At 40.9% G+C, this 23,450-nt stretch overlaps 4 non-coding genes and 4 pseudogenes across 4 annotated transcripts; all 8 read left to right on the top strand.

The window, feature by feature from the left end:
* Positions 1 to 3,740: 3,740 nt before the first annotated feature.
* Positions 3,741 to 3,904, top strand: LOC135028798 (U1 spliceosomal RNA). The gene has a single exon (XR_010225026.1). It is a non-coding gene; the product is annotated as a U1 spliceosomal RNA (small nuclear RNA).
* A 152-nt stretch (positions 3,905 to 4,056) lies between these two features.
* Positions 4,057 to 4,198, top strand: LOC135029008 (U1 spliceosomal RNA; annotated as a pseudogene).
* A 691-nt stretch (positions 4,199 to 4,889) lies between these two features.
* LOC135028799 (U1 spliceosomal RNA) lies at positions 4,890 to 5,053 on the top strand. Its single transcript, XR_010225027.1, has one exon. It is a non-coding gene; the product is annotated as a U1 spliceosomal RNA (small nuclear RNA).
* A 152-nt stretch (positions 5,054 to 5,205) lies between these two features.
* LOC135029009 (U1 spliceosomal RNA) lies at positions 5,206 to 5,347 on the top strand (annotated as a pseudogene).
* Positions 5,348 to 6,039: 692 nt separating this feature from the next.
* On the top strand, positions 6,040 to 6,203 carry LOC135028868 (U1 spliceosomal RNA). Its single transcript, XR_010225095.1, has one exon. It is a non-coding gene; the product is annotated as a U1 spliceosomal RNA (small nuclear RNA).
* Positions 6,204 to 6,355: 152 nt separating this feature from the next.
* LOC135029010 (U1 spliceosomal RNA) lies at positions 6,356 to 6,497 on the top strand (annotated as a pseudogene).
* A 692-nt stretch (positions 6,498 to 7,189) lies between these two features.
* Positions 7,190 to 7,353, top strand: LOC135028800 (U1 spliceosomal RNA). Its single transcript, XR_010225028.1, has one exon. It is a non-coding gene; the product is annotated as a U1 spliceosomal RNA (small nuclear RNA).
* Positions 7,354 to 7,505: 152 nt separating this feature from the next.
* LOC135029011 (U1 spliceosomal RNA) lies at positions 7,506 to 7,647 on the top strand (annotated as a pseudogene).
* Positions 7,648 to 23,450: the final 15,803 nt, after the last annotated feature.

Here is a 23,450-nt window from a genome sequence, read left to right on the forward strand (position 1 = left end):
GCTGGGTGGCCATGCCCTGTCACTGTGCAGGAGCCAGCACCGCTCACACACTAGTCCCCGGGTGCAGCCCCCAACCCCCGGGACACCCGGAGCAACAAAATGTAGATTCAGGCCACCAGGCCACGCCCCTACCTATGAAACCATGCCTCCTTTTTACCATTGCGCTGCTTATCTGCGCGCACTGCATTACAATCTCCCTCGCCACCTCTCTGGGTGTCACCAGTGATAGTGACACCTCTGCCATGCTTGTAGCAGCTGGTCCTAAGATCTACGCCTCAAACCCTGAGTGTTTGCCCTTGTGACTTGTTGATCATCATAGCGAAGCAGATGCTTACAGAAAACTGCAGGGGCTTAGATTGAAAATAAAAAAATTGATGGGTATAAGGTAGAGAGGAGCGGGTTCGGTTCTCCGAGAACCGAATTCCCCACGAACTCCACGTGGTTTACACTGGTCCGAGGCTGGCTTGGTTGTTCCCGCCTGACTCGGAAAACCTGAACAAGGGAAAATGTCATCATCCCGCTGTCGGATTCTCGCGAGATTCGGATTCCATATAAAGAGCTGCGCGTTGCTGCCATTTTTACTCGTGCATTGAAGAGAGAGCGGAGAGGACGTGGCTATGTTCTCTCAGTGGAAATCTCAATATCAGTGCTCAGTATCAGTGGTTACTTATTGCTGCTCAGTAATACTAGTAGTGTGTCTCTCCTGCTCAGTGTCAGTTCTCAGTAGTATCCTCATCAGTGCTCAGTATCACTGCTCATTGTCTTGTGCTGCATTGTGGTGCTCAGCATACTACAGTACATTACTAATAGTCCAGTGCTGCATCTTGCTGCTCAGTGTCAGTTCTAGTATCCTCATCAGTGCTCACTATCACTGCTCATTGCATTGTGGTGTTCTGTATACTACAATAACATAGTAATATAGTAACATAGTTTTTGAGGTTGAATAGAGGCAAATTGCCCATCGTGTTCAACCTGTTTTAAGTTGTGATGATTCTACATACTTGCTGAATAATGTTTTATGACTAGTTAGCTACTATAACTCATGTTAACCCCGGATTAACCATGTTGATATTTTAAGTATTATAACCTTGGATAGCTTTTTCATTCAGAAATGTATCCATTCCTTTTTTAAATCCAATTACAGAGTCCGCCATTACCACCTTCCCTGGCAGGGAATTCCACATCCTGATTGCCCTAACAGTGAAGAAACCTTTCCTCCATTGCGTTCTGAACTTTCCTCCAGTCGCAGCGAGTGACCACGTGTTCTTTTAATAAATAATTCCTCTGATAACTCTTTGTTATGTATCTTTACATATTTGAAGATATTAATAATATCTCCTCTTAGGCACCTCTTTTCTAGTGTATAAATATTCAGCCTAGTAAGTCTTTCCTTATAGTCCAGTACTTTTAGGCCTTTAATCAATTTAGTCTTCAGGATCTCTTACACTTCCATGAGCAGCAGAGTAGTGCAATGGAAGCATGCTGGGCCCATAACCCAGAGGTTGATTGATCGAAACTATCCTCTGCTATGTGCATTTTTTTTTTTATAATTAAAGTAATCAAAAACTGGGATTGATATTTTGGCTCTTTTATTTTTACTTAAAGTACAATAACTTTTATCATTTTAATTTGTTTTAATAGTATATTGACAGCATTGTTTTCTTTAAAAAATCCACTTAATTTTCTTTACCCTATTACTGAAATGGTAATTGACAAAAACAAACTACATTGTCACCAGAAGAGCAATGCAAAATGTACAAGTGATATATGAAAATCATCTTCCATCTTGAATTTCAATGATGCATTGGGACAACAATTTGTGAGAAACATCTTCACCCATAAAGAAAGATTTTCTTAATTCCTTACCTGTGTGCTGATTAGATATCACCTTGTTTTCACATTAAACAGACTTCCCCATGAGGAAGCAGCAAGGATGCAGTGACGTTTCCTGGTGTCAACCTGTATTATTTCAGTAGACATTGAAATGAGGATGCATCTTTGATGCCTTTCCAATGAAGCAAGTTTATTTCAGTAATAGGTGAAAAACCATTCCTACAAAGGTGTTAATCAGAGACTTGGCTTTGTGGACACTTTTCAGATAGCAAATTTGTTAGCATAAACATAAAATCAGAAAATGAAGAGCTGTTTAATCACTCAATTGGACTTTTCTGCCAGCATATTTTTTTTTCTCTGCAACCCACTGCTAAATTGTGCTTCCTAGCTGTTTTTTTATAAAATCACTTAATCAAATCTAACTCTGATTACATCAGAGAAGGCCAGGTACCCTACACCATAAGGGGGGTTTTTGAAATTTTGACTTGTCTACTTAAAGATCACCAAAATCTGATTACAAGGTCAATTACATCCCTGGGTGGGATTGAACCACCAACCTTTTGGTTAATAGCCAAACATGCTAACCGATTGCGCCACAGAGACACCTTGCAAAAGTCAATACTGACAAAGGCTAATAATCATTCATCTAGAACGTTTCCTAGAAAAACTTTAAAAAGTCAATAATCTGGAGAATTTTTGTAAGATACACATTGGTACTTTCCCATGATGAGTGAGTGCTTCAGGATTTCTTGCACTTACATGGGCTATTAACCAAAAGGTTGGTGGTTCAATCCCACCCAGGGATGTAATTGACCTTGTCATCAGATTTTGGTGATCTTTAAGTAGACAAGTCAAAATTTCAAACCCCCTCTTATGGTGTAGGGTACCTGGCCTTCTCTGACGTAATCAGAGTTAGATTTAATTAAGTGATTTTATAAAAAACAGCTAGGAAGCACAATTTAGCAGTGGGTTGCAGAGAAAAAAATAACATTTTAAACCTACCGGTAATTTTTTTTTCTCGTAGTCCGTAGAGGATGATGGGGACTCCGTAAGGACCATGGGGGATAGACGGGCTCCGCAGCAGACATGGGCACTTTAAGAAAGACTTTAGATCTGGGTGTGCACTGGCTCCTCCCTCTATGCCCCTCCTCCATACCTCAGTTAGAGAAACTGTGCCCAGAGGAGACGGACAGTACGAGGAAAGGATTTTTGTTAATCCAAGGTCAAGATTCATACCAGCCACACCAATCACACCGTATAACTTGTGATATACTACCCAGTTAACAGTATGAAAACAACATAGCATCAGTCCAAGACCGATGAAAACTAACATATAACCCTTATGTAAGCAATAACTATATACAAGTCTTGCAGAAGTAGACCGCACTTGGGACGGGCACCCAGCATCCTCTACGGACTACGAGAAAAAGATTTACCGGTAGGTTTAAAATCTTATTTTCTCTTACGTCCTAGAGGATGCTGGGGACTTCGTAAGGACCATGGGGATTATACCAAAGCTCCCAAACGGGCAGGAGAGTGCGGATGACTCTGCAGCACCGATTGAGCAAACAGGAGGTCCTCCTCAGCCAGGGTATCAAACTTATAGAACTTTGCAAAGGTGTTTGAACCAACTTTGACCCACTGCTTGGATGACATCACCATATGCAAATCCATCTGCGGCAGGCCTTCCCCCAGGAATGCTTGCACTAGTTGTTGCATTTGGTTTGTTGTTTGGGGGTGCTTCAGTATTAGGCAGCCTTCTGCCCTCTCATGTTCATCTGAAAATATGTGTTCTCCCTGCAGTTGTTGTCCCCAGATGAGAGTTCCCTTGTGCTGCCTCAGTTGAATCTCCTTTACTTGACAGAGATGTGCCTGAGCAGCGGCCCTCCCCAGCCCTATCCCAAATCATACTTATTTTGCATAGGAGATACCATGGTCATGAAGATTGTTCTCCCAGGGTTAGGTTCATTCATTGCATTCTGGGTATGCTGACCCCTGTGATTTCCCCAAATGTGGGAAACTCAACTGCATTATTTGTGGTAGTGGGGGACTGTGTTTGTGCTTTCCTCTGGTCAGCTCTGGTAAAAGTCAGATTTCTTTGTCTCAGATCTTCCTCTAGCCTTGTTCTTCTTTCGAGAGTTCCCTTGTGCTGCCTCAGTTGGATCTCCTTCACTTGACAGGGGGGTGCCCGAGCAGCGACCCTCCCCAGCTCTAGCCCAACTCCTACTTACCTGCCAGGTGAGATACTATGATCATGAAGATGCTTCTCCCAGGGCAAGGCTCACCCATTGCACTCTGGGTGTGCTGCCCCTGCGATTTCCCCAAATGTGGGAAACTTGACTGCATAATTTGTGTTTCCCCTGGTCGGCTCTCATATAATTCAGATCTCTTTGTCTCAGGTCGCTCTCCAGCCTAGTTTGCTGTCTGTTTCCACTACTTTTTCTTGAGCCCCTCCCTTCTATACCCTTGTGCACTATCCTGACTTCTCCCGTCTGCTTACTTTGTGCCTTCCAACGCACAATGCAAACTACAGGTAGTGCTGCAGGGCCCACACCCTTTTACTTGCTTTACAGAGCAGCTCTGGAGCTGTTACAGTGCCCAGCTGCTGCAAGAAATCAGCTTGAATGCTCCAGGGGCTGGGGCATAGCCAACATGAGCCCCACACCGAAGGAGGGTGGAGGTGTTTAATGCGAACTAGGGGTCATCCAAGCGCCGCAAAAGGCCGCCATGCCCTGCACACCCCTTTATTCTTTTCATATGCAGACGAGGGTTGAAGCCAACTTTGACCCACTGCTTGGATGACATCACCATATTCAAATCCATCTGCTGCAGGCCTTCCCCCAGGAATGCTTGCACTAGTTGTTGCATTTGGTTTGTTGTTTGGGGGTGCTTCAGTATTAGGCAGCCTTCTGCCCTCCCATGTTCATCTGAAAATATGTGTTCTCCCTGCAGTTGTTGTCCCCAGATGAGAGTTCCCTTGTGCTGCCTCAGTTGAATCTCCTTTACTTGACAGAGATGTGCCTGAGCAGCGGCCCTCCCCAGCCCTATCCCAAATCATACTTATTTTGCATAGGAGATACCATGGTCATGAAGATTGTTCTCCCAGGGTTAGGTTCATTCATTGCATTCTGGGTATGCTGACCCCTGTGATTTCCCCAAATGTGGGAAACTCAACTGCATTATTTGTGGTAGTGGGGGACTGTGTTTGTGCTTTCCTCTGGTCAGCTCTGGTAAAAGTCAGATTTCTTTGTCTCAGATCTTCCTCTAGCCTTGTTCTTCTTTCGAGAGTTCCCTTGTGCTGCCTCAGTTGGATCTCCTTCACTTGACAGGGGGGTGCCCGAGCAGCGACCCTCCCCAGCTCTAGCCCAACTCCTACTTACCTGCCAGGTGAGATACTATGATCATGAAGATGCTTCTCCCAGGGCAAGGCTCACCCATTGCACTCTGGGTGTGCTGCCCCTGCGATTTCCCCAAATGTGGGAAACTTGACTGCATAATTTGTGTTTCCCCTGGTCGGCTCTCATATAATTCAGATCTCTTTGTCTCAGGTCTCTCTCCAGCCTAGTTTGCTGTCTGTTTCCACTTCTTTTTTCTTGAGCCCCTCCCTTCTATACCCTTGTGCACTATCCTGACTTCTCCCGTCTGCTTACTTTGTGCCTTCCAACGCACAATGCAAACTACAGGTAGTGCTGCAGGGCCCACACCCTTTTACTTGCTTTACAGAGCAGCTCTGGAGCTGTTACAGTGCCCAGCTGCTGCAAGAAATCAGCTTGAATGCTTCAGGGGCTGGGGCATAGCCAACATGAGCCCCACACCGAAGGAGGGTGGAGGTGTTTAATGCGAACTAGGGGTCATCCAAGCGCCGCAAAAGGCCGCCATGCCCTGCACACCCCTTTTTTCTTTTCATATGCAGACGAGGGTTGAAGCCAACTTTGACCCACTGCTTGGATGACATCACCATATGCAAATCCATCTGCTGCAGGCCTTCCCCCAGGAATGCTTGCACTAGTAGTTGCATTTGGTTTGTTGTTTGGGGGTGCGTCAGTGTTAGGCAGCCTTCTGCCCTCCCATGTTCATCTGAAAATATGTGTTCTCCCTGCAGTTGTTGTCCCCAGATGAGAGTTCCCTTGTGCTGCCTCAGTTGAATCTCTTTTACTTGACAGAGATGTGCCTGAGCAGCGGCCCTCCCCAGCCCTATCCCAAATCATACTTATTTTGCATAGGAGATACCATGGTCATGAAGATTGTTCTCCCAGGGTTAGGTTCATTCATTGCATTCTGGGTATGCTGACCCCTGTGATTTCCCCAAATGTGGGAAACTAAACTGCATTATTTGTGGTAGTGGGGGACTGTGTTTGTGCTTTCCTCTGGTCAGCTCTGGTAAAAGTCAGATTTCTTTGTCTCAGATCTTCCTCTAGCCTTGTTCTTCTTTCGAGAGTTCCCTTGTGCTGCCTCAGTTGGATCTCCTTCACTTGACAGGGGGGTGCCCGAGCAGCGACCCTCCCCAGCTCTAGCCCAACTCCTACTTACCTGCCAGGTGAGATACTATGATCATGAAGATGCTTCTCCCAGGGCAAGGCTCACCCATTGCACTCTGGGTGTGCTGCCCCTGCGATTTCCCCAAATGTGGGAAACTTGACTGCATAATTTGTGTTTCCCCTGGTCGGCTCTCATATAATTCAGATCTCTTTGTCTCAGGTCTCTCTCCAGCCTAGTTTGCTGTCTGTTTCCACTTCTTTTTTCTTGAGCCCCTCCCTTCTATACCCTTGTGCACTATCCTGACTTCTCCCGTCTGCTTACTTTGTGCCTTCCAACGCACAATGCAAACTACAGGTAGTGCTGCAGGGCCCACACCCTTTTACTTGCTTTACAGAGCAGCTCTGGAGCTGTTACAGTGCCCAGCTGCTGCAAGAAATCAGCTTGAATGCTTCAGGGGCTGGGGCATAGCCAACATGAGCCCCACACCGAAGGAGGGTGGAGGTGTTTAATGCGAACTAGGGGTCATCCAAGCGCCGCAAAAGGCCGCCATGCCCTGCACACCCCTTTATTCTTTTCATATGCAGACGAGGGTTGAAGCCAACTTTGACCCACTGCTTGGATGACATCACCATATTCAAATCCATCTGCTGCAGGCCTTCCCCCAGGAATGCTTGCACTAGTTGTTGCATTTGGTTTGTTGTTTGGGGGTGCTTCAGTATTAGGCAGCCTTCTGCCCTCCCATGTTCATCTGAAAATATGTGTTCTCCCTGCAGTTGTTGTCCCCAGATGAGAGTTCCCTTGTGCTGCCTCAGTTGAATCTCCTTTACTTGACAGAGATGTGCCTGAGCAGCGGCCCTCCCCAGACCTATCCCAAATCATACTTATTTTGCATAGGAGATACCATGGTCATGAAGATTGTTCTCCCAGGGTTAGGTTCATTCATTGCATTCTGGGTATGCTGACCCCTGTGATTTCCCCAAATGTGGGAAACTCAACTGCATTATTTGTGGTAGTGGGGGACTGTGTTTGTGCTTTCCTCTGGTCAGCTCGGGTAAAAGTCAGATTTCTTTGTCTCAGATCTTCCTCTAGCCTTGTTCTTCTTTCGAGAGTTCCCTTGTGCTGCCTCAGTTGGATCTCCTTCACTTGACAGGGGGGTGCCCGAGCAGCGACCCTCCCCAGCTCTAGCCCAACTCCTACTTACCTGCCAGGTGAGATACTATGATCATGAAGATGCTTCTCCCAGGGCAAGGCTCACCCATTGCACTCTGGGTGTGCTGCCCCTGCGATTTCCCCAAATGTGGGAAACTTGACTGCATAATTTGTGTTTCCCCTGGTCGGCTCTCATATAATTCAGATCTCTTTGTCTCAGGTCTCTCTCCAGCCTAGTTTGCTGTCTGTTTCCACTTCTTTTTTCTTGAGCCCCTCCTTCTATACCCTTGTGCACTATCCTGACTTCTCCCGTCTGCTTACTTTGTGCCTTCCAACGCACAATGCAAACTACAGGTAGTGCTGCAGGGCCCACACCCTTTTACTTGCTTTACAGAGCAGCTCTGGAGCTGTTACAGTGCCCAGCTGCTGCAAGAAATCAGCTTGAATGCTTCAGGGGCTGGGGCATAGCCAACATGAGCTCCACACCGAAGGAGGGTGGAGGTGTTTAATGCGAACTAGGGGTCATCCAAGCGCCGCAAAAGACCGCCATGCCCTGCACACCCCTTTTTTCTTTTCATATGCAGACGAGGGTTGAAGCCAACTTTGACCCACTGCTTGGATGACATCACCATATGCAAATCCATCTGCTGCAGGCCTTCCCCCAGGAATGCTTGCACTAGTAGTTGCATTTGGTTTGTTGTTTGGGGGTGCTTCAGTTTTAGGCAGCCTTCTGCCCTCCCATGTTCATCTGAAAATATGTGTTCTCCCTGCAGTTGTTGTCCCCAGATGAGAGTTCCCTTGTGCTGCCTCAGTTGAATCTCCTTTACTTGACAGAGATGTGCCTGAGCAGCGGCCCTCCCCAGCCCTATCCCAAATCATACTTATTTTGCATAGGAGATACCATGGTCATGAAGATTGTTCTCCAAAACTGTATTGTACCTTTGCATTTTTCTCCCGAACGAAAGACACAAGAATGAAAATTTTAAAGCCTCCTGTTAGTGCTTCATCTACACGTTATAGCCCTGAATTTTCCAATGCCTAGCTCTTTGCAAAAGAGAGATATTGGCAAGGAAAAGCTGTATTGTACCTTTGCATTTTTCTCCCAAACGAAAGACACTAGAATGAAAATTTTAAAGTCTACTGTTAGTGCTTCATCTACACGTTATAGCCCTGAATTTTCCAATGCCTATCTCTTTGCAAAAGAGAGATATCGGCAAGGAAAAGCTGTATTGTACCTTTGCATTTTTCTCCCAAACGAAAGACACTAGAATGAAAATTTTAAAGCCTCCTGTTAGTGCTTCATATACACGTTATAGCCCTGAATTTTCCAATGCCTATCTCTTTGCAAAAGAGAGATATCGGCAAGGAAAAGCTGTATTGTACCTTTGCATTTTTCTCCCAAACGAAAGACACTAGAATGAAAATTTTAAAGCCTCCTGTTAGTGCTTCATCTACACGTTATAGCCCTGAATTTTCCAATGCCTAGCTCTTTGCAAAAGAGAGATATCGGCAAGGAAAAGCTGTATTGTACCTTTGCATTTTTCTCCCAAACGAAAGACACTAGAATGAAAATTTTAAAGCCTCCTGTTAGTGCTTCATCTACACGTTATAGCCCTGAATTTTCCAATGCCTATCTCTTTGCAAAAGAGAGATATCGGCAAGGAAAAGCTGTATTGTACCTTTGCATTTTTCTCCCAAACGAAGGACACTAGAATGAAAATTTTATAACCTCCTATTAGTGCTTCATCTACACGTTATAGCCCTGAATTTTCCAATGCCTATCTCTTTGCAAAAGAGAGATATCGGCAAGGAAAAGCTGTATTGTACCTTTGCATTTTTCTCCCAAACGAAGTACACTAGAATGAAAATGTTAAAGCCTCCTGTTAGTGCTTCATCTACACGTTATAGCCCTGCATTTTCCAATGCCTATCTCTTTGCAAAAGAGAGATATCGGCAAGGAAAAGCTGCATTGTACTTTTGCATTTTTCTCCCAAACGAAAGACACTAGAATGAAAATTTTAAAGCCTCCTGTTAGTGCTTCATCTACACGTTATAGCCCTGAATTTTCCAATGCCTATCTCTTTGCAAAAGAGAGATATCGGCAAGGAAAAGCTGTATTGTACCTTTGCATTTTTCTCCCAAACGAAGGACACTAGAATGAAAAATTTAAAGCCTCCTGTTAGTGCTTCATCTACACGTTATAGCCCTGAATTTTCCAATGCCTATCTCTTTGCAAAAGAGAGATATCGGCAAGGAAAAGCTGTATTGTACCTTTGCATTTTTCTCCCAAACGAAAGACACTAGAATGAAAATTTTAAAGCCTACTGTTAGTGCTTCATCTACACGTTATAGCCCTGAATTTTCCAATGCCTAGCTCTTTGCAAAAGAGAGATATCGGCAAGGAAATGCTGTATTGTACCTTTGCATTTTTCTCCCAAACGAAAGACACTAGAATGAAAATGTTAAAGCCTACTGTTAGTGCTTCATCTACACGTTATAGCCCTGAATTTTCCAATGCCTAGCTCTTTGCAAAAGAGAGATATCGGCAAGGAAAAGCTGTATTGTACCTTTGCATTTTTCTCCCAAACGAAGGACACTAGAATGAAAATTTTATAACCTCCTATTAGTGCTTCATCTACACGTTATAGCCCTGAATTTTCCAATGCCTATCTCTTTGCAAAAGAGAGATATCGGCAAGGAAAAGCTGTATTGTACCTTTGCATTTTTCTCCCAAACGAAGTACACTAGAATGAAAATGTTAAAGCCTCCTGTTAGTGCTTCATCTACACGTTATAGCCCTGCATTTTCCAATGCCTATCTCTTTGCAAAAGAGAGATATCGGCAAGGAAAAGCTGCATTGTACTTTTGCATTTTTCTCCCAAACGAAAGACACTAGAATGAAAATTTTAAAGCCTCCTGTTAGTGCTTCATCTACACGTTATAGCCCTGAATTTTCCAATGCCTATCTCTTTGCAAAAGAGAGATATCGGCAAGGAAAAGCTGTATTGTACCTTTGCATTTTTCTCCCAAACGAAGGACACTAGAATGAAAAATTTAAAGCCTCCTGTTAGTGCTTCATCTACACGTTATAGCCCTGAATTTTCCAATGCCTATCTCTTTGCAAAAGAGAGATATCGGCAAGGAAAAGCTGTATTGTACCTTTGCATTTTTCTCCCAAACGAAAGACACTAGAATGAAAATTTTAAAGCCTCCTGTTAGTGCTTCATCTACACGTTATAGCCCTGAATTTTCCAATGCCTATCTCTTTGCAAAAGAGAGATATCGGCAAGGAAAAGCTGTATTGTACCTTTGCATTTTTCTCCCAAACGAAGGACACTAGAATGAAAATTTTATAACCTCCTATTAGTGCTTCATCTACACGTTATAGCCCTGAATTTTCCAATGCCTATCTCTTTGCAAAAGAGAGATATCGGCAAGGAAAAGCTGTATTGTACCTTTGCATTTTTCTCCCAAACGAAGTACACTAGAATGAAAATGTTAAAGCCTCCTGTTAGTGCTTCATCTACACGTTATAGCCCTGCATTTTCCAATGCCTATCTCTTTGCAAAAGAGAGATATCGGCAAGGAAAAGCTGCATTGTACTTTTGCATTTTTCTCCCAAACGAAAGACACTAGAATGAAAATTTTAAAGCCTCCTGTTAGTGCTTCATCTACACGTTATAGCCCTGAATTTTCCAATGCCTATCTCTTTGCAAAAGAGAGATATCGGCAAGGAAAAGCTGCATTGTACTTTTGCATTTTTCTCCCAAACGAAAGACACTAGAATGAAAATTTTAAAGCCTCCTGTTAGTGCTTCATCTACACGTTATAGCCCTGAATTTTCCAATGCCTATCTCTTTGCAAAAGAGAGATATCGGCAAGGAAAAGCTGTATTGTACCTTTGCATTTTTCTCCCAAACGAAGGACACTAGAATGAAAAATTTAAAGCCTCCTGTTAGTGCTTCATCTACACGTTATAGCCCTGAATTTTCCAATGCCTATCTCTTTGCAAAAGAGAGATATCGGCAAGGAAAAGCTGTATTGTACCTTTGCATTTTTCTCCCAAACGAAAGACACTAGAATGAAAATTTTAAAGCCTACTGTTAGTGCTTCATCTACACGTTATAGCCCTGAATTTTCCAATGCCTAGCTCTTTGCAAAAGAGAGATATCGGCAAGGAAATGCTGTATTGTACCTTTGCATTTTTCTCCCAAACGAAAGACACTAGAATGAAAATGTTAAAGCCTACTGTTAGTGCTTCATCTACACGTTATAGCCCTGAATTTTCCAATGCCTAGCTCTTTGCAAAAGAGAGATATCGGCAAGGAAAAGCTGCATTGTACCTTTGCATTTTTCTCCCAAACGAAAGACACTAGAATGAAAATTTTAAAGCCTCCTGTTAGTGCTTCATCTACACGTTATAGCCCTGAATTTTCCAATGCCTATCTCTTTGCAAAAGAGAGATATCAGCAAGGAAAAGCTGTATTGTACCTTTGCATTTTTCTCCCAAACGAAGGACACTAGAATGAAAATTTTAAAGCCTCCTATTAGTGCTTCATCTACACGTTATAGCCCTGAATTTTCCAATGCCTATCTCTTTGCAAAAGAGAGATATCGGCAAGGAAAAACTGTATTGTAACTTTGCATTTTTCTCCCAAACGAAAGACACTAAAATGAAAATTTTAAAGCCTCCTGTTAGAGCTTCAACTACACGTTATAGCCCTGAATTTTCCAATGCCTATCTCTTTGCAAAAGAGAGATATCGGCAAGGAAAAGCTGTATTGTACCTTTGCATTTTTCTCCCAAACGAAAGACACTAGAATGAAAATTTTAAAGCCTACTGTTAGTGCTTCATCTACACGTTATAGCCCTGAATTTTCCAATGCCTAGCTCTTTGCAAAAGAGAGATATCGGCAAGGAAATGCTGTATTGTACCTTTGCATTTTTCTCCCAAACGAAAGACACTAGAATGAAAATGTTAAAGCCTACTGTTAGTGCTTCATCTACACGTTATAGCCCTGAATTTTCCAATGCCTAGCTCTTTGCAAAAGAGAGATATCGGCAAGGAAAAGCTGCATTGTACCTTTGCATTTTTCTCCCAAACGAAAGACACTAGAATGAAAATTTTAAAGCCTCCTGTTAGTGCTTCATCTACACGTTATAGCCCTGAATTTTCCAATGCCTATCTCTTTGCAAAAGAGAGATATCAGCAAGGAAAAGCTGTATTGTACCTTTGCATTTTTCTCCCAAACGAAGGACACTAGAATGAAAATTTTAAAGCCTCCTATTAGTGCTTCATCTACACGTTATAGCCCTGAATTTTCCAATGCCTATCTCTTTGCAAAAGAGAGATATCGGCAAGGAAAAACTGTATTGTAACTTTGCATTTTTCTCCCAAACGAAAGACACTAAAATGAAAATTTTAAAGCCTCCTGTTAGAGCTTCAACTACACGTTATAGCCCTGAATTTTCCAATGCCTATCTCTTTGCAAAAGAGAGATATCGGCAAGGAAAAGCTGTATTGTACCTTTGCATTTTTCTCCCAAACGAAAGATACTAGAATGAAAATTTTAAATCCTACTGTTAGTGCTTCATCTGCACGTTATAGCCCTGAATTTTCCAATGCCTAGCTCTTTGCAAAAGAGAGATATCGGCAAGGAAAAGCTGTATTGTACCTTTGCATTTTTCTCCCAAACGAAAGACACTAGAATGAAAATTTTAAAGCCTACTGTTAGTGCTTCATCTACACGTTATAGCCCTGAATTTTCCAATGCCTAGCTCTTTGCAAAAGAGAGATATCGGCAAGGAAAAGCTGTATTGTACCTTTGCATTTTTCTCCCAAACGAAAGACACTAGAATGAAAATTTTAAAGCCTCCTGTTAGTGCTTCATCTACACGTTATAGCCCTGCATTTTCCAATGCCTATCTCTTTGCAAAAGAGAGATATCGGCAAGGAAAAGCTGCATTGTACTTTTGCATTTTTCTCCCAAACGAAAGACACTAGAATGAAAATTTTAAAGCCTCCTGTTAGTGCTTCATCTACACGTTATAGCCCTGAATTTTCCAATGCCTATCTCTTTGCAAAAGAGAGATATCGGCAAGGAAAAGCTGTATTGTGCCTTTGCATTTTTCTCCCAAACGAAAGACACTAGAATGAAAATGTTAAAGCCTACTGTTAGTGCTTCATCTACACGTTATAGCCCTGAATTTTCCAATGCCTAGCTCTTTGCAAAAGAGAGATATCGGCAAGGAAAAGCTGTATTGTACCTTTGCATTTTTCTCCCAAACGAAAGACACTAGAATGAAAATTTTAAAGCCTCCTGTTAGTGCTTCATCTACACGTTATAGCCCTGAATTTTCCAATGCCTATCTCTTTGCAAAAGAGAGATATCGGCAAGGAAAAGCTGTATTGTACCTTTGCATTTTTCTCCCAAACGAAGGACACTAGAATGAAAATTTTAAAGCCTCCTATTAGTGCTTCATCTACACGTTATAGCCCTGAATTTTCCAATGCCTATCTCTTTGCAAAAGAGAGATATCGGCAAGGAAAAACTGTATTGTACCTTTGCATTTTTCTCCCAAACGAAAGACACTAGAATGAAAATTTTAAAGCCTCCTGTTAGTGCTTCATCTACACGTTATAGCCCTGAATTTTCCAATGCCTATCTCTTTGCAAAAGAGAGATATCGGCAAGGAAAAGCTGTATTGTACCTTTGCATTTTTCTCCCAAACGAAAGACACTAGAATGAAAATTTTAAATCCTACTGTTAGTGCTTCATCTACACGTTATAGCCCTGAATTTTCCAATGCCTAGCTCTTTGCAAAAGAGAGATATCGACAAGGAAAAGCTGTATTGTACCTTTGCATTTTTCTCCCAAACGAAAGACACTAGAATGAAAATTTTAAAGCCTCCTGTTAGTGCTTCATCTACACGTTATAGCCCTGAATTTTCCAATGCCTATCTCTTTGCAAAAGAGAGATATCGGCAAGGAAAAGCTGTATTGTACCTTTGCATTTTTCTCCCAAACGAAGGACACTAGAATGAAAATTTTATAACCTCCTATTAGTGCTTCATCTACACGTTATAGCCCTGAATTTTCCAATGCCTATCTCTTTGCAAAAGAGAGATATCGGCAAGGAAAAGCTGTATTGTACCTTTGCATTTTTCTCCCAAACGAAGTACACTAGAATGAAAATGTTAAAGCCTCCTGTTAGTGCTTCATCTACACGTTATAGCCCTGCATTTTCCAATGCCTATCTCTTTGCAAAAGAGAGATATCGGCAAGGAAAAGCTGCATTGTACTTTTGCATTTTTCTCCCAAACGAAAGACACTAGAATGAAAATTTTAAAGCCTCCTGTTAGTGCTTCATCTACACGTTATAGCCCTGAATTTTCCAATGCCTATCTCTTTGCAAAAGAGAGATATCGGCAAGGAAAAGCTGTATTGTACCTTTGCATTTTTCTCCCAAACGAAGGACACTAGAATGAAAAATTTAAAGCCTCCTGTTAGTGCTTCATCTACACGTTATAGCCCTGAATTTTCCAATGCCTATCTCTTTGCAAAAGAGAGATATCGGCAAGGAAAAGCTGTATTGTACCTTTGCATTTTTCTCCCAAACGAAAGACACTAGAATGAAAATTTTAAAGCCTACTGTTAGTGCTTCATCTACACGTTATAGCCCTGAATTTTCCAATGCCTAGCTCTTTGCAAAAGAGAGATATCGGCAAGGAAATGCTGTATTGTACCTTTGCATTTTTCTCCCAAACGAAAGACACTAGAATGAAAATGTTAAAGCCTACTGTTAGTGCTTCATCTACACGTTATAGCCCTGAATTTTCCAATGCCTAGCTCTTTGCAAAAGAGAGATATCGGCAAGGAAAAGCTGCATTGTACCTTTGCATTTTTCTCCCAAACGAAAGACACTAGAATGAAAATTTTAAAGCCTCCTGTTAGTGCTTCATCTACACGTTATAGCCCTGAATTTTCCAATGCCTATCTCTTTGCAAAAGAGAGATATCAGCAAGGAAAAGCTGTATTGTACCTTTGCATTTTTCTCCCAAACGAAGGACACTAGAATGAAAATTTTAAAGCCTCCTATTAGTGCTTCATCTACACGTTATAGCCCTGAATTTTCCAATGCCTATCTCTTTGCAAAAGAGAGATATCGGCAAGGAAAAACTGTATTGTAACTTTGCATTTTTCTCCCAAACGAAAGACACTAAAATGAAAATTTTAAAGCCTCCTGTTAGAGCTTCAACTACACGTTATAGCCCTGAATTTTCCAATGCCTATCTCTTTGCAAAAGAGAGATATCGGCAAGGAAAAGCTGTATTGTACCTTTGCATTTTTCTCCCAAACGAAAGATACTAGAATGAAAATTTTAAATCCTACTGTTAGTGCTTCATCTGCACGTTATAGCCCTGAATTTTCCAATGCCTAGCTCTTTGCAAAAGAGAGATATCGGCAAGGAAAAGCTGTATTGTACCTTTGCATTTTTCTCCCAAACGAAAGACACTAGAATGAAAATTTTAAAGCCTACTGTTAGTGCTTCATCTACACGTTATAGCCCTGAATTTTCCAATGCCTAGCTCTTTGCAAAAGAGAGATATCGGCAAGGAAAAGCTGTATTGTACCTTTGCATTTTTCTCCCAAACGAAAGACACTAGAATGAAAATTTTAAAGCCTCCTGTTAGTGCTTCATCTACAGGTTATAGCCCTGAATTTTCCAATGCCTATCTCTTTTCAAAAGAGAGATATCGGCAAGGAAAAGATGTATTGTACCTTTGCATTTTTCTCCCAAACGAAGGATACTAGAATGAAAATGTTAAAGCCTCCTATTAGTGCTTCATCTACACGTTATAGCCCTGAATTTTCCAATGCCTATCTCTTTGCAAAAGAGAGATATAGGCAAGGAAAAGTGTATTGTACTTTTGCATTTTTCTCCCAAACGAAAGACACTAGAATGAAAATTTTAAAGCCTCCTGTTAGTGCTTCATCTACACGTTATAGCCCTGCATTTTCCAATGCCTATCTCTTTGCAAAAGAGAGATATCGGCAAGGAAAAGCTGCATTGTACTTTTGCATTTTTCTCCCAAACGAAAGACACTAGAATGAAAATTTTAAAGCCTCCTGTTAGTGCTTCATCTACACGTTATAGCCCTGAATTTTCCAATGCCTATCTCTTTGCAAAAGAGAGATATCGGCAAGGAAAAGCTGTATTGTGCCTTTGCATTTTTCTCCCAAACGAAAGACACTAGAATGAAAATGTTAAAGCCTACTGTTAGTGCTTCATCTACACGTTATAGCCCTGAATTTTCCAATGCCTAGCTCTTTGCAAAAGAGAGATATCGGCAAGGAAAAGCTGTATTGTACCTTTGCATTTTTCTCCCAAACGAAAGACACTAGAATGAAAATTTTAAAGCCTCCTGTTAGTGCTTCATCTACACGTTATAGCCCTGAATTTTCCAATGCCTATCTCTTTGCAAAAGAGAGATATCGGCAAGGAAAAGCTGTATTGTACCTTTGCATTTTTCTCCCAAACGAAGGACACTAGAATGAAAATTTTAAAGCCTCCTATTAGTGCTTCATCTACACGTTATAGCCCTGAATTTTCCAATGCCTATCTCTTTGCAAAAGAGAGATATCGGCAAGGAAAAACTGTATTGTACCTTTGCATTTTTCTCCCAAACGAAAGACACTAGAATGAAAATTTTAAAGCCTCCTGTTAGTGCTTCATCTACACGTTATAGCCCTGAATTTTCCAATGCCTATCTCTTTGCAAAAGAGAGATATCGGCAAGGAAAAGCTGTATTGTACCTTTGCATTTTTCTCCCAAACGAAAGACACTAGAATGAAAATTTTAAATCCTACTGTTAGTGCTTCATCTACACGTTATAGCCCTGAATTTTCCAATGCCTAGCTCTTTGCAAAAGAGAGATATCGACAAGGAAAAGCTGTATTGTACCTTTGCATTTTTCTCCCAAACGAAAGACACTAGAATGAAAATTTTAAAGCCTCCTGTTAGTGCTTCATCTACACGTTATAGCCCTGAATTTTCCAATGCCTATCTCTTTGCAAAAGAGAGATATCGGCAAGGAAAAGCTGTATTGTACCTTTGCATTTTTCTCCCAAACGAAGGACACTAGAATGAAAATTTTAAAGCCTCCTGTTAGTGCTTCATCTACACGTAATAGCCCTGAATTTTCCAATGCCTATCTCTTTGCAAAAGAGAGATATCGGCAAGGAAATGCTGTATTGTACCTTTGCATTTTTCTCCCAAACGAAAGACACTAGAATGAAAATTTTAAAGCCTCCTGTTAGTGCTTCATCTACACGTTATAGCCCTGCATTTTCCAATGCCTATCTCTTTGCAAAAGAGAGATATCGGCAAGGAAAAGTTGCATTGTACTTTTGCATTTTTCTCCCAAACGAAAGACACTAGAATGAAAATTGTAAAGCCTCCTGTTAGTGCTTCATCTACACGTTATAGCCCTGAATTTTCCAATGCCTATCTCTTTGCAAAAGAGAGATATCGGCAAGGAAAAGCTGTATTGTACCTTTGCATTTTTCTCCCAAACGAAAGACACTAGAATGAAAATGTTAAAGCCTACTGTTAGTGCTTCATCTACACGTTATAGCCCTGAATTTTCCAATGCCTATCTCTTTGCAAAAGAGAGATATCGGCAAGGAAAAGCTGTATTGTACCTTTGCATTTTTCTCCCAAACGAAAGACACTAGAATGAAAATTTTAAAGCCTCCTGTTAGTGCTTCATCTACACGTTATAGCCCTGAATTTTCCAATGCCTAGCTCTTTGCAAAAGAGAGATATCGACAAGGAAAAGCTGTATTGTACCTTTGCATTTTTCTCCCAAACGAAAGACACTAGAATGAAAATTTTAAAGCCTCCTGTTAGTGCTTCATCTACACGTTATAGCCCTGAATTTTCCAATGCCTATCTCTTTGCAAAAGAGAGATATCGGCAAGGAAAAGCTGTATTGTACCTTTGCATTTTTCTCCCAAACGAAGGACACTAGAATGAAAATTTTAAAGCCTCCTGTTAGTGCTTCATCTACACGTAATAGCCCTGAATTTTCCAATGCCTATCTCTTTGCAAAAGAGAGATATCGGCAAGGAAATGCTGTATTGTACCTTTGCATTTTTCTCCCAAACGAAAGACACTAGAATGAAAATTTTAAAGCCTCCTGTTAGTGCTTCATCTACACGTTATAGCCCTGCATTTTCCAATGCCTATCTCTTTGCAAAAGAGAGATATCGGCAAGGAAAAGTTGCATTGTACTTTTGCATTTTTCTCCCAAACGAAAGACACTAGAATGAAAATTGTAAAGCCTCCTGTTAGTGCTTCATCTACACGTTATAGCCCTGCATTTTCCAATGCCTATCTCTTTGCAAAAGAGAGATATCGGCAAGGAAAAGCTGTATTGTACCTTTGCATTTTTCTCCCAAACGAAAGACACTAGAATGAAAATGTTAAAGCCTACTGTTAGTGCTTCATCTACACGTTATAGCCCTGAATTTTCCAATGCCTATCTCTTTGCAAAAGAGAGATATCGGCAAGGAAAAGCTGTATTGTACCTTTGCATTTTTCTCCCAAACGAAAGACACTAGAATGAAAATTTTAAAGCCTCCTGTTAGTGCTTCATCTACACGTTATAGCCCTGAATTTTCCAATGCCTAGCTCTTTGCAAAAGAGAGATATCGGCAAGGAAAAGCTGTATTGTACCTTTGCATTTTTCTCCCAAACGAAAGACACTAGAATGAAAATTTTAAAGCCTCCTGTTAGTGCTTCATCTACACGTTATAGCCCTGAATTTTCCAATGCCTATCTCTTTGCAAAAGAGAGATATCGGCAAGGAAAAGCTGTATTGTACCTTTGCATTTTTCTCCCAAACGAAAGACACTAGAATGAAAATTTTAAAGCCTCCTATTAGTGCTTCATCTACACGTTATAGCCCTGAATTTTCCAATGCCTATCTCTTTGCAAAAGAGAGATATCGGCAAGGAAAAGCTGTATTGTACCTTTGCATTTTTCTCCCAAACGAAGTACACTAGAATGAAAATTTTAAAGCCTCCTGTTAGTGCTTCATCTACACGTTATAGCCCTGAATTTTCCAATGCCTATCTCTTTGCAAAAGAGAGATATCGGCAAGGAAATGCTGTATTGTACCTTTGCATTTTTCTCCCAAACGAAAGACACTAGAATGAAAATTTTAAAGCCTCCTGTTAGTGCTTCATCTACACGTTATAGCCCTGCATTTTCCAATGCCTATCTCTTTGCAAAAGAGAGATATCGGCAAGGAAAAGCTGCATTGTACTTTTGCATTTTTCTCCCAAACGAAAGACACTAGAATGAAAATTTTAAAGCCTCCTGTTAGTGCTTCATCTACACGTTATAGCCCTGAATTTTCCAATGCCTAGCTCTTTGCAAAAGAGAGATATTGGCAAGGAAAAGCTGTATTGTACCTTTGCATTTTTCTCCCAAACGAAAGACACTAGAATGAAAATTTTAAAGCCTCCTGTTAGTGCTTCATCTACACGATATAGCCCTGAATTTTCCAATGCCTATCTCTTTGCAAAAGAGAGATATCGGCAAGGAAAAGCTGTATTGTACCTTTGCATTTTTCTCCCAAACGAAGGACACTAGAATGAAAATTTTAAAGCCTCCTGTTAGTGCTTCATCTACACGTTATAGCCCTGAATTTTCCAATGCCTATTTCTTTGCAAAAGAGAGATATCGGCAAGGAAAAGCTGTATTGTACCTTTGCATTTTTCTCCCAAACGAAAGACACTAGAATGAAAATTTTAAAGCCTACTGTTAGTGCTTCATCTACACGTTATAGCCCTGAATTTTCCAATGCCTAGCTCTTTGCAAAAGAGAGATATCGGCAAGGAAAAGCTGTATTGTACCTTTGCATTTTTCTCCCAAACGAAAGACACTAGAATGAAAATTTTAAAGCCTCCTGTTAGTGCTTCATCTACACGTTATAGCCCTGAATTTTCCAATGCCTATCTCTTTGCAAAAGAGAGATATCGGCAAGGAAAAGCTGTATTGTACCTTTGTTTTTTTCTCCCAAACGAAAGACACTAGAATGAAAATTTTAAAGCCTCCTATTAGTGCTTCATCTACACGTTATAGCCCTGAATTTTCCAATGCCTATCTCTTTGCAAAAGAGAGATATCGGCAAGGAAAAGCTGCATTGTACTTTTGCATTTTTCTCCCAAACGAAAGACACTAGAATGAAAATTTTAAAGCCTCCTGTTAGTGCTTCATCTACACGTTATAGCCCTGCATTTTCCAATGCCTATCTCTTTGCAAAAGAGAGATATCGGCAAGGAAAAGCTGTATTGTACCTTTGCATTTTTCTCCCAAACGAAAGACACTAGAATGAAAATGTTAAAGCCTACTGTTAGTGCTTCATCTACACGTTATAGCCCTGAATTTTCCAATGCCTATCTCTTTGCAAAAGAGAGATATCGGCAAGGAAAAGCTGTATTGTACCTTTGCATTTTTCTCCCAAACGAAAGACACTAGAATGAAAATTTTAAAGCCTCCTGTTAGTGCTTCATCTACACGTTATAGCCCTGAATTTTCCAATGCCTAGCTCTTTGCAAAAGAGAGATATCGGCAAGGAAAAGCTGTATTGTACCTTTGCATTTTTCTCCCAAACGAAAGACACTAGAATGAAAATTTTAAAGCCTCCTGTTAGTGCTTCATCTACACGTTATAGCCCTGAATTTTCCAATGCCTATCTCTTTGCAAAAGAGAGATATCGGCAAGGAAAAGCTGTATTGTACCTTTGCATTTTTCTCCCAAACGAAAGACACTAGAATGAAAATTTTAAAGCCTCCTATTAGTGCTTCATCTACACGTTATAGCCCTGAATTTTCCAATGCCTATCTCTTTGCAAAAGAGAGATATCGGCAAGGAAAAGCTGTATTGTACCTTTGCATTTTTCTCCCAAACGAAGTACACTAGAATGAAAATTTTAAAGCCTCCTGTTAGTGCTTCATCTACACGTTATAGCCCTGAATTTTCCAATGCCTATCTCTTTGCAAAAGAGAGATATCGGCAAGGAAATGCTGTATTGTACCTTTGCATTTTTCTCCCAAACGAAAGACACTAGAATGAAAATTTTAAAGCCTCCTGTTAGTGCTTCATCTACACGTTATAGCCCTGCATTTTCCAATGCCTATCTCTTTGCAAAAGAGAGATATCGGCAAGGAAAAGCTGCATTGTACTTTTGCATTTTTCTCCCAAACGAAAGACACTAGAATGAAAATTTTAAAGCCTCCTGTTAGTGCTTCATCTACACGTTATAGCCCTGAATTTTCCAATGCCTAGCTCTTTGCAAAAGAGAGATATTGGCAAGGAAAAGCTGTATTGTACCTTTGCATTTTTCTCCCAAACGAAAGACACTAGAATGAAAATTTTAAAGCCTCCTGTTAGTGCTTCATCTACACGATATAGCCCTGAATTTTCCAATGCCTATCTCTTTGCAAAAGAGAGATATCGGCAAGGAAAAGCTGTATTGTACCTTTGCATTTTTCTCCCAAACGAAGGACACTAGAATGAAAATTTTAAAGCCTCCTGTTAGTGCTTCATCTACACGTTATAGCCCTGAATTTTCCAATGCCTATTTCTTTGCAAAAGAGAGATATCGGCAAGGAAAAGCTGTATTGTACCTTTGCATTTTTCTCCCAAACGAAAGACACTAGAATGAAAATTTTAAAGCCTACTGTTAGTGCTTCATCTACACGTTATAGCCCTGAATTTTCCAATGCCTAGCTCTTTGCAAAAGAGAGATATCGGCAAGGAAAAGCTGTATTGTACCTTTGCATTTTTCTCCCAAACGAAAGACACTAGAATGAAAATTTTAAAGCCTCCTGTTAGTGCTTCATCTACACGTTATAGCCCTGAATTTTCCAATGCCTATCTCTTTGCAAAAGAGAGATATCGGCAAGGAAAAGCTGTATTGTACCTTTGTTTTTTTCTCCCAAACGAAAGACACTAGAATGAAAATTTTAAAGCCTCCTATTAGTGCTTCATCTACACGTTATAGCCCTGAATTTTCCAATGCCTATCTCTTTGCAAAAGAGAGATATCGGCAAGGAAAAGCTGCATTGTACTTTTGCATTTTTCTCCCAAACGAAAGACACTAGAATGAAAATTTTAAAGCCTCCTGTTAGTGCTTCATCTACACGTTATAGCCCTGAATTTTCCAATGCCTAGCTCTTTGCAAAAGAGAGATATTGGCAAGGAAAAGCTGTATTGTACCTTTGCATTTTTCTCCCAAACGAAAGACACTAGAATGAAAATTTAAAAGCCTCCTGTTAGTGCTTCATGTACGCGGTATAGCCCTGAATTTTCCAATGCCTAGCTCTTTTCAAAAGAGAGATATCGGCAAGGAAAAGCTGTATTGTACCTTTGCATTTTTCTCCCAAACGAAAGACACTAGAATGAAAATTTTAAAGCCTCCTGTTAGTGCTTCATCTACACGTTATAGCCCTGAATTTTCCAATGCCTATCTCTTTGCAAAAGAGAGATATCGGCAAGGAAATGCTGTATTGTACCTTTGCATTTTTCTCCCAAACGAAAGACACTAGAATGAAAATTTTAAAGCCTCCTGTTAGTGCTTCATCTACACGTTATAGCCCTGCATTTTCCAATGCCTATCTCTTTGCAAAAGAGAGATATCGGCAAGGAAAAGCTGCATTGTACTTTTGCATTTTTCTCCCAAACGAAAGACACTAGAATGAAAATTTTAAAGCCTCCTGTTAGTGCTTCATCTACACGTTATTGCCCTGAATATTCCAATGCCTAGCTCTTTGCAAAAGAGAGATATTGGCAAGGAAAAGCTGTATTGTACCTTTGCATTTTTCTCCCAAACGAAAGACACTAGAATGAAAATTTTAAAGCCTCCTGTTAGTGCTTCATCTACACGTTATAGCCCTGAATTTTCCAATGCCTAT

This window comes from Pseudophryne corroboree, unplaced genomic scaffold (genome assembly GCF_028390025.1).
Source record: "Pseudophryne corroboree isolate aPseCor3 unplaced genomic scaffold, aPseCor3.hap2 scaffold_481, whole genome shotgun sequence".
Classification (NCBI taxonomy): Eukaryota; Metazoa; Chordata; class Amphibia; order Anura; family Myobatrachidae; genus Pseudophryne; species Pseudophryne corroboree.